Source organism: Chiloscyllium plagiosum, unplaced genomic scaffold (assembly GCF_037043375.1).
Source record: "Chiloscyllium plagiosum isolate Xiang-an unplaced genomic scaffold, Cpla_swu_hap1 HiC_scaffold_35, whole genome shotgun sequence".
Lineage (NCBI taxonomy): Eukaryota > Metazoa > Chordata > Chondrichthyes > Orectolobiformes > Hemiscylliidae > Chiloscyllium > Chiloscyllium plagiosum.
The window spans coordinates 56,302,177-56,311,619 of record NW_028270173.1 but is presented as its reverse complement, the minus strand read 5'-3'; the positions used below and the strand labels follow the sequence as shown (position 1 = coordinate 56,311,619).

The following is a 9,443-nucleotide window of genomic DNA, read 5'->3' as shown; positions in this document are numbered from 1 at the left end:
GCACCAACCAACCCAACCGCCCCGTGGCTGAACACTTTAACTCCCCCTCCCACTCTGCCAAGGACATACAGGTCCTTGGCCTCCTCCATCGCCAGACCATGGCAACACGACACCTGGAGGAAGAGCGCCTCATCTTCTGCCTAGGAACCCTCCAACCATAAGGGATGAATGCAGATTTCTCCGGCTTCCTCATTTCCCCTCCCCCCACCTTATCTCAGTCCCAACCCTCGGACTCAGCACCGCCTTCCTGACCTGCAATCTTCTTCCTGACCTCTCCGCCCCCACCCCCTCTCCGGCCTATCACCCTCACCTTAACCTCCTTCCACCTATCGCATTCCCAACACCCCTCCCCCAAGTCCCTCCTCCCTACCTTTTATCTTAGACTGCTTGGCACACCCTCCTCATTCCTGAAGAAGGACTTATGCCCGAAACGTCGATTCTCCTGCTCCTTGGATGCTGCCTGACCTGCTGCGCTTTTCCAGCAACACATTTTTCAGCTTTGCCCAATCACTTAAAATATCTATGTTCCTCTGTAAAGTTTCACTGTCCTCTGCACACTTTGCTCTGCCACTCATCTTAGTGTCATCTGCAAACTTTGACACTCTACACCTGGTCCCCAACTCTAAATCATCTGTATAAATCGTGAATAATTGCGGTCCCAACACTGATCCCTGAGGCACACCACTAGTGACTGATTGCCAACCAGAATAGCACTCATCTATCCACACTCTTTGTTTCCTATTAGTCTACTTAATGATTTTCTGAAGAAGACCTTATTACTGAAGTTCTTATCTCATCTTATTCTTATCATGGCTACCACACCTCCTTTACCATTCTATATGTTTCTATATATTTAAAACGTTGTGCATCTTGGAATATTTATTTTCAACCTGTGATTACTTTACAGCCACGTCTCTGTAATACTATACATTTATGCAATATATTTAGGATGCTTTGTGCATTCAAATAAGAACCTTTAATTTCATTTTTTCACTTGTTTCCTGCAATTAGTTTTTTTGTTGATATACAATTTTTACCAATATACAGTTTTTGTTGAACTTTCTGTCTCTTCCTGTCATACTCTGTTGACTTTACCCATGTTGTTCTACTCTATTTCTACTCAAATTTCTGGCTGAAAAGAAGCTTACATTTGGGTACAGAAAAGAAAACTACAGGGTCCAGCTCATTGAAGAATTTACTGTTAGACATTGACTGCACTAAGTTATAACTCACATGAACTGATTTTTCAATATTTGGATTGATCAAAACATATAATGTATAAACTATCTCCTCACTTGTCCTGACTTTCATAACTACCTGAGTGCTTGCATGTGAGATGGAGTGGCAGAGTAATTTCCCACATTTGGAATGTTTTGTTAATTATCTCTGTCATTTATTCCATTTTAAAGCATTTAGCGGTTTAAATTATTTCTAAGTTTGGAATCTGTAAACCCGGGTTTAGGGAACATCACTCTTTCTATTTCGGTAGGGGATGGGTCTTAAAAAAGGAAAATAATAACTCAAATGATACCTCTCTGTCTTGGCTTCAAAGAGGAAGAATAATGATAACTTAAGTTCAACCCCATTCCCCCTTTGTATGTGTCAGGTGATACTACCTCCGAGAACAAAATGTTTATGTAACTCTGCCCCTCTGTGATCCCCTGCAATGTCTAAAACTTAGAATGCAGCTCATCAACTCAGAGCTGAAGTTGCACAAACTGAAGTTGTTTGCAGCAAAGCTGGTTGCCTAAGACTTCATACACTTCACGGATTTCCCATATGCCCTTTATTTCCAATCTCATTTATTTACTTGATGGACTAGTTAATTATTTAGGGTCTAGATTAAGTGGTGCTGGAAAAGCACAGCAGGTCAGGCAGCACCCGAGGAGCAGGAAAATCGACGTTTCGGGCAAAAGCCCTTCATCAGGAATGAAGGCAGGGAGCCTTTATCTCTCCACCCTTCATTCCTGATGAAGGCCTTTTGCCCGAAACATCGATTTTCCTGCTCCTTGGATGCTGCCTGATTTGTTGTACTTTTCCAGCACCACTCTAATCTAGACTCTGATTTCCAGCATCTGCAGTCCTCACTTTTGCCTAATTAATAATTTACACAGCTAAAGAAACACAATAGTAACTTGCATTCAACCAGCTTAGAGATAGTAGAAGAAAAAAATCATCAAATTTTGGAGGCTGATTAAAAGAGGTGGAAAATTAAAACCTCTATCTCCTCTGGACCAAATACAGAGGAACCTCGATTATCCGAACGACATGGGCAGGGAGTATTTTATTTGGATAATTGAATGATTGGATAATTAAATGCTGGATTCACAGTTTAGCTAAGCATTGGGACCTTGTGATCTTGTCCAGATAATCCAAAATTTGAATAATCGAATGCTGGATAATCGAGGTTCCTCTCAACTTTGCAACCAGTGATTCAGAAGATTCTTATTCCTATTCCTTCAGAGTTAATGCTGCATTTACCCAGTTTTGATAAAACAAAAAGAGACAATATTCGCCAATCACTTATCTTCTTTGCTCCTATGTTACACTGCGATTTTATTTACAGTGCTCTGAACCCACGGACTGACCTGCCTTCTATGCTCCCTCCCAACTCTTTAACTCCTATGGCTGTTTTTAGGTTCCCCTCTCTGTCTGGGAAGCAACTCCTACCTTATGCAGCAATGGAAGGCTTATCAAAAAGGTAAAAGATGGAGCTCTTCTTTCTCAATATGCAGTAAATAACCAAATATACCTGTGTCTGTGTCTTAATTGGGCTTAGTCTACATGAGTGACTTGCTGTCCAACAAATGGAGAAATTTCATTTACATTTCCGTTTATGAATGTGTTATTTATTAAACACGTGGCCCTTTTCCATTCAATTACCATTTAACTCTTTGTGGTCTTCTGAGTCTGACAAGTCAGGAGCAGATAACATTGAGATTTGCACTGAAAGGTAATTGAAATGAAACGTTTTCAGGCATTACATAACTTTTTTCCTGTATTTTTTTTAAAAAAATGTAATGTTCTTGTAAATGACTAATTGTAAGTGTAATGACTATTTATTTTGAAACTTACCATCATTGTTACTTAGTAATTCTGAGTGTAATTAGCCTCTCTTATTTAAATTAGCAGTCATTGTTATTTAATGATTCCTAGTTCACAATTCAAGTTGATTGTAGCAATATTTATTATGGGATCTTATGATCAGGATGATGGAGCTTGGATGTACATGATTGACCCTTCAGAAGTGCCCCACGGTTACTGCGGATGTGCATTTGGAAAAGCTAAAGAAGCTACAAATACAAAGATTGAGAAGCTGCGGTTGAAAGACATGACTTGCAGAGAAGTGGTTGCAGAAGTTGCAAAAATAATCTACATTGTCCATGATGAAGTTAAGGACAAATCCTCCGAGTTGGAGTTAAGCTGGGTTGGAGAAATTACAAAAGGTAGACATGAGCTTGTACCTAAAGATATTAAAGAGGAAGCAAAAAAATGTCAAAGAATCTCTTGAGGAAGATGATGAATCTGATGATGACATGTGATTAGTTTCTTTTGAAATATACAGTACTGATAGTGCATTTTTCCTTATTTTTAAAACAAATGACAGTATCAAGTTAACTTGGTTTCTAATGTGTGTAAATTTGAACTTTACAAAATACTTGTAAAAATGGATCTGAATGCAACTAAATATCCTATATCAATGACCAAAATATAAACCTTACCTGTTAAAGTACAAAACAAAAATCAAGTTGAGTGTTAGCCTTTTTGCAATCCATCCAACAGTCTTTTCCTTTGCTCTTGTGCTGCCTGGGAAGGAGGAGGAGAGCTGAGTGGAAGAAAGAAAGTGGCTATGTCGTCTGCCTCTCTTCATTATCCAGTGTCTCTGCTGGAAACAGAGGGTATGTGACAATCAAATGAGGAAAAAAAAAGGACTCCCACACGGAGGAATAGCAGACTGGCAGTCATTGTGGAATAGTCTCAAACTATTCAGCCCCTTCAGCAAATGAGGAGACGGAGTTGGAGGGAATAATGTCTTCTTTTCCTGTTTTACAGCAATGTACCTTATTACATCAAAGCACATAGAGAAGAAAGACGCCTGCAATTCAAGGACACCTTCATGGAAACAGAACCATTTAAGTATGACCAGATCTTCACACAGTCATCTGAGCTCATGCAACATAAATATATCCACTCAGGGAAGAAACCATTCAATTGCATGTGGATGCATGACAGGGGAAAATGCATTTACATGCAGGTTGTGCAGCCGATCATTCTCACAGTCATTAAACATGTTAATGTGCATATTCATATAGGAAAGAAGCTGTTCACATGTAAGATGTGTGACAAAATCTTCACACAATTGTTGCCCCTCCTGCAACATCAAACATTTCATACCAGAGAGAAATCTTTCAAGTGTCAGGTTTGTGATAATGCTTTTGCAACATCATCAAATCTCTTGATGCACCTGAGAATTCAGACAGAGGAGAAACCCTTCGGCTGTGAGATGACTTTCCTCAATCTCCCAATCTTCTGACTCACCAGAGCATTTACACAGAAGAGAAGTGCTTTCAAACAGCTGTTGAAGCTTATGTAATGTCACTACACTTGTACCAGGGAGAAACCATTCCCATGTGAGATATGCACCAAATCCTTCCCAAAATCATCAGACTGCCTCCTCCTTTTGAGGATTCATACAGAAGAATAGCCCTTCAGATTTTTTTTTGCAAAAAGGAATTATCAATCTCTTAGGCTCACTTAGGGCACCAGAGGATCCATACAGGAGAGTAGATGTTTGTGAGAAAAAACTATAGACCACTCATCTGCTAAAGCAGATTCACACTGGTGAGAAACTATTCAGATGGAAGGTGTGTGATAAGGCTTCACAAAGTCAGTGTGTCTCCTGTCCATCAACATACGCACAGGAGCGAAACCATTTGGTGTTCTGTTAAAAGACCTCCCTGCAGCATCAGTGCAGCCACACAGAAACATTCCAGTGTGATGTGTGCCAGGATTATGTCTTCCCCTCCTCCCTCACCATACACTGACATCACCACACATTCTTGAAGCCAGGTCTCCTGCTTCCGTTGTATTTAGCATTGTCTGTGTAACTCTAAATACAACGGAAGCAGGAGACCTGGCTTCAAGAATGTGTGGTGATGTCAGTGTATGGTGAGGGAGGAGGGGAAGACATAATCCTGGCACACATCACACTGGAATGTTTCTGTGTGGCTGCACTGATGCTGCAGGGAGGTCTTTTAACAGAACACCAAATGGTTTCGCTCCTGTGCGTATGTTGATGGACAGGAGACACACTGACTTTGTGAAGCCTTATCACACACCTTCCATCTGAATAGTTTCTCACCAGTGTGAATCTGCTTTAGCAGATGAGTGGTCTAAAGCAAATCAATTGCTAGGTTTTTTTTCCTTATTTCAAAAATATACTTTATTCATAAAATTATTTTGATTTCTATACAATTGATGATGCCATTCATATGTAAACATTGCATTTCTTTACATACAGTGGTCAGAATTAATCATTCGTATATACAAGTCTGTCCATTTTCCCTCCATATATTTAGCTGAGGCATCAGCAGAGCCCAAATGACTGCGTGGGCCCCCTGTTCTTCGTTAGGCAGGCAGATGTTACACGGTGGTCTTTCCCCACCGCGTCTTGACGGCAGGTGCCCGAAGCTTCAGCGCGTCCCTCAGCACGTAGTCCTGGACCTTGGAATGTGCCAGTCTGCAACACTCAGTCAGGGTCCACTCCTTCAGCTGGAAGATCAACAGGTTTCGGACAGACCAAAGAGCGCCTTTCACCGAGTTGGTGATCCTCCAGGCACAGTTGATATTTGTCTCGGTGTCCGTCCCAGGGAACAGACTGTAGAGCACGGAGTCCCATGTCACGGAGCTACTCGGGACAAACCTCGACAAATGCCACTGCATTCCTCTCCAGACTTCCTTTGTGTAGGCACATTCCAGAAGGAGGTGTGTGACAGTCTCGACCAATCCCGCCCCCCCCTCCCCCCGCTTCGAGGGCAGTGTGCAGTGCGGCAGAGAATCTGGGCGTGCATAAAGGATCTCACAGGCAGAGCCCTTCTCACCACCAGCCAAGCCATGTCTTGGTGCTTGTTGGAAAGTTCTGGCGATGAGGCATTCTGCCAAATGGCTTTGACAGTCTGCTCAGGGAACTGCTCGACAGGATTCGCCCTCTCCTTTTCCCGAAGGGTCTCAAGGACACTACGTGCTGACCACTTCCTGATGGACTTGTGGTCAAAGGTGTTTTTCTTCATAAACTTCTCCACGAAGGACAGGTGATACGGAATGGTCCAAATAATTGGAGCGTTCCATGGCAGCGAGGCCAGGCCCATCCTTCGCAACACCGGGGACAGGTAGAACCTCAGTACGTAGTGACACTTGGTGTTTGCGTACCGGGGATCCACGCACAGCTTGATGCAGCCACACACAAAGGTGGCCATCAGGGTGAGGGTGGCATTGGGTGTGTTTTTTCCCCGGTTGCCCATATCTTTGTACATTGAGTCCCTTCGGACCCTAACCATCTTTGATCTCCATTTAAAATGGAAGATGGCCCGGGTGACTGTGACGGCACAGGTTCTGGGAATAGGCCAGACCTGTGCCACGTATAACGGCAATGACAGTGCCTCATACCTGATGACCAGGTTTTTTTCCTGCGATGGAGAGCGACCGTAGCTTTCATCTGCCCAGTTTCTGCCTCACTTTCCTGATTTGCTCCTCCCAAGACTTTGCGCATGCCCCAGCGCCCCCATACCAAATACCCAGCACCTTCAGGTCCTGACGGTGAAGGGGATGGAGGATTGGTCGGCCCAGTTCTCAAAGAGCATGGCCTCGCTCTTGCCTCAGTTGACCTTGGCCCCTGAGGCCCATTCGAACTGGTCACATATGCACATGAGTCTGCGCACGGACAGCGGATCCGAGCAGAAAACGGCATGTACAGGGAGGCCTTAACCTGCAGGCCCCCACTGCCAGGAATAGTCACCCCTCTCAGGCTCGCATCCTTCCTGATGGACTTGGCAAATGGCTCTATGCAGCACACAAACAAAGCAGGAGAGAGAGGGCAGCCCTGCCTGACTCCAGATCTGACTGGGAAGCTATCTGATTCCCACCCATTGATTGAGACTGCACTGACAATGTTGGTGTAGAGCAGTCTGATCCAATTGCAGATTCCCTCCCCAAAGTCCATTTTGGAGAGAACATCTCTCATATTCGTATGTGATATCCTGTCAAAGGCTTTCTCCTGGTCCAGGCTGATCAGACAGGTGATCAACCCTCTGTCCTGCACGTAGGCGATCATATCCCTGAGGAGTGCGAGACTCTCAGCGATCTTCCTGCCCGGCACAGCACAGGTTTAGTCAGGGTGAATCACCGATCCCAGAGCAGACCTGATCCGTTTGGCGCTGACCTTTGACAAGATTTTGTAATCCGCATTCAATAGTGAGATTGGTCTCCAATTTCTGATCTGCAGCAGGTCCTGGCCAATCAAGTCCCACAGAGCAGAATAGAGCTCGACCAGTAAGCTGTCGCTTCCGGGAGTTTTATTCTTTTCGATGGACTCGAGGGCCTTGGTCAGCTTGTCCAGAGATAGCGGCTGGTCCAGCCTCACCCTTGTTCTGTCTTCGAAGACCTCTGTGATAGAGGACAGGAACGACTGGAGGCCGTGCTGTCGGTTGGCTTCGCGTCATACAGACTGGCATAGAAGGATTTGCTGATCCTCATGATGTCAGCCTGAGTTGACATTATCGAGCCATCTTCTTCCTTCAGGCTGCTGAGCACGGAGCTCTCTTTGTGCACCTTCTGGAAGAAGAAACATGAACACGTCTCGTCCTGTTCCATGGAGTGGACCCTGGACCGGAAGATTATCTTGGAGGCCTCCGAGACAAAGAGTGAGGCTTGCTGGCCCTTCACCTCCTTGAGGTCCTCCGTGACATCCACCCCCATCGTCTGCAGCAGGAGCAGGTTCTGCATACTTACCTGGAGTTGGGACAGTTTTTCCCGCCTCTCTCTCGCCTCCTGAACACCTTTGAGGATGAAGAACCTCTTGATGTTCCCTTTTATTGTTTCCCACCAATCTGCTGGAGACTCAAAGAGGGGCTTCATGGTTCTCCAACCTGCCTAGTCCTGCTTGAGCTCCTCAATTTTTCCTGGGGCCAGCAGCTTTGTGTTCAGCTTCCATATTCCCTTACCATCCCGCTGCTCGTCCTGTAGATGGCAGTCGGCCAGCAGGAGGCAGTGGTCAGGGAAGAACACCGGCTTGACCGAGAGCGTTCGGGACACAAACAGGTAATCTATCCTTGAGCGGAGAGACCCATCTGCCCGTGACCAGGTGTATCTACGCTGCGCTCCGTCAGCAGGGGTGCTGAAGACGTCATGCAGCTTGGCATCTTTTACCGTTTCCATCAGATAACTCAAGAATAAGAAAATATGGAATGATTAAATAATTTTCTTCTCTGAAGTTAAAATAAAACAGATACAAATTGAAAATAGTACAAATACATGATAGGTTAGTCAGAATTTGAATAGGGAAAGTACAGTTTCAGGTTTTAGATTAAGATTTTGAAAAGTCAATCTAATTGTTCCTAAAGGATTTTACATTGTGTCTTTTCAATAGAATGAGAATTAGGTTTATTGTCCTGTGTATTCAAGTTACAAAAGACCAGGGGTTCAGTGTAAAGTGTACAATGTCACCAACACACTGCGCCAGCTTAGGTACAAAGTATCTAGGTACAAATCTTTGTACAAAGAAAAGCGAAAAATTTTAAAAAGTTATACTAAATTACAGATATAATATAAATCAGGAAAATACAAAACAAAGCTAAAAAGATAGACATTAGTCTTTCCACAAGAGTTTTCCACTGGTTACCAACCAGTACCCATCTTTGCTCCGGGCTACTGACCTCCCCGACTCTGGAGATGCTGGTTGCCCCTGCTGTGGGCCCACTGGCTACCCCTGCCCTGAACCCACTGGCTACTGGCCCCGCTTCACTCTGGACTGCTGGCATCCCCACTCTGGGCCCACTAGTTGCCCCTGTTCTGGGCCCACTGGCTACCATCCCCACTTTGCTCCAGGCTGCAAGTCACCCCAGCTCTAAGCCTGCTGACTGCTGTTCCACCTCACTCTGGGCTGTTGGCAGAAGAGGAAAGAGGTAGAAGAGAATAGAAAAGCAGAAGAGAGAGCAGAAAAAGACAAGGAATGGACAGAGTAGATAATGCATTATATAGTCTTTGTTTTTTAGCACTATTTCTTTGTGCATGTAGCATTCTAAGCAATTTTTTGACTTCTCCATAATACAGAACTTTGAAAAATGGGCTGCATAAACTTTTGAAGAGAAAACATTGGCATGACAATTGGAAAGAATGGGGAATGGGATTGATTGGATAGTTTTTAAAAAGTGATTCCTGGGATGTGG

At 44.2% G+C, this 9,443-nt stretch overlaps 1 pseudogene; it reads left to right on the top strand.

Moving 5' to 3' along the window:
* Nucleotides 1–3,190: 3,190 nt before the first annotated feature.
* On the top strand, nt 3,191–3,511 carry LOC148140960 (proteasome subunit alpha type-3 pseudogene; annotated as a pseudogene).
* The last annotated feature ends 5,932 nt before the right edge of the window (nt 3,512–9,443 follow it).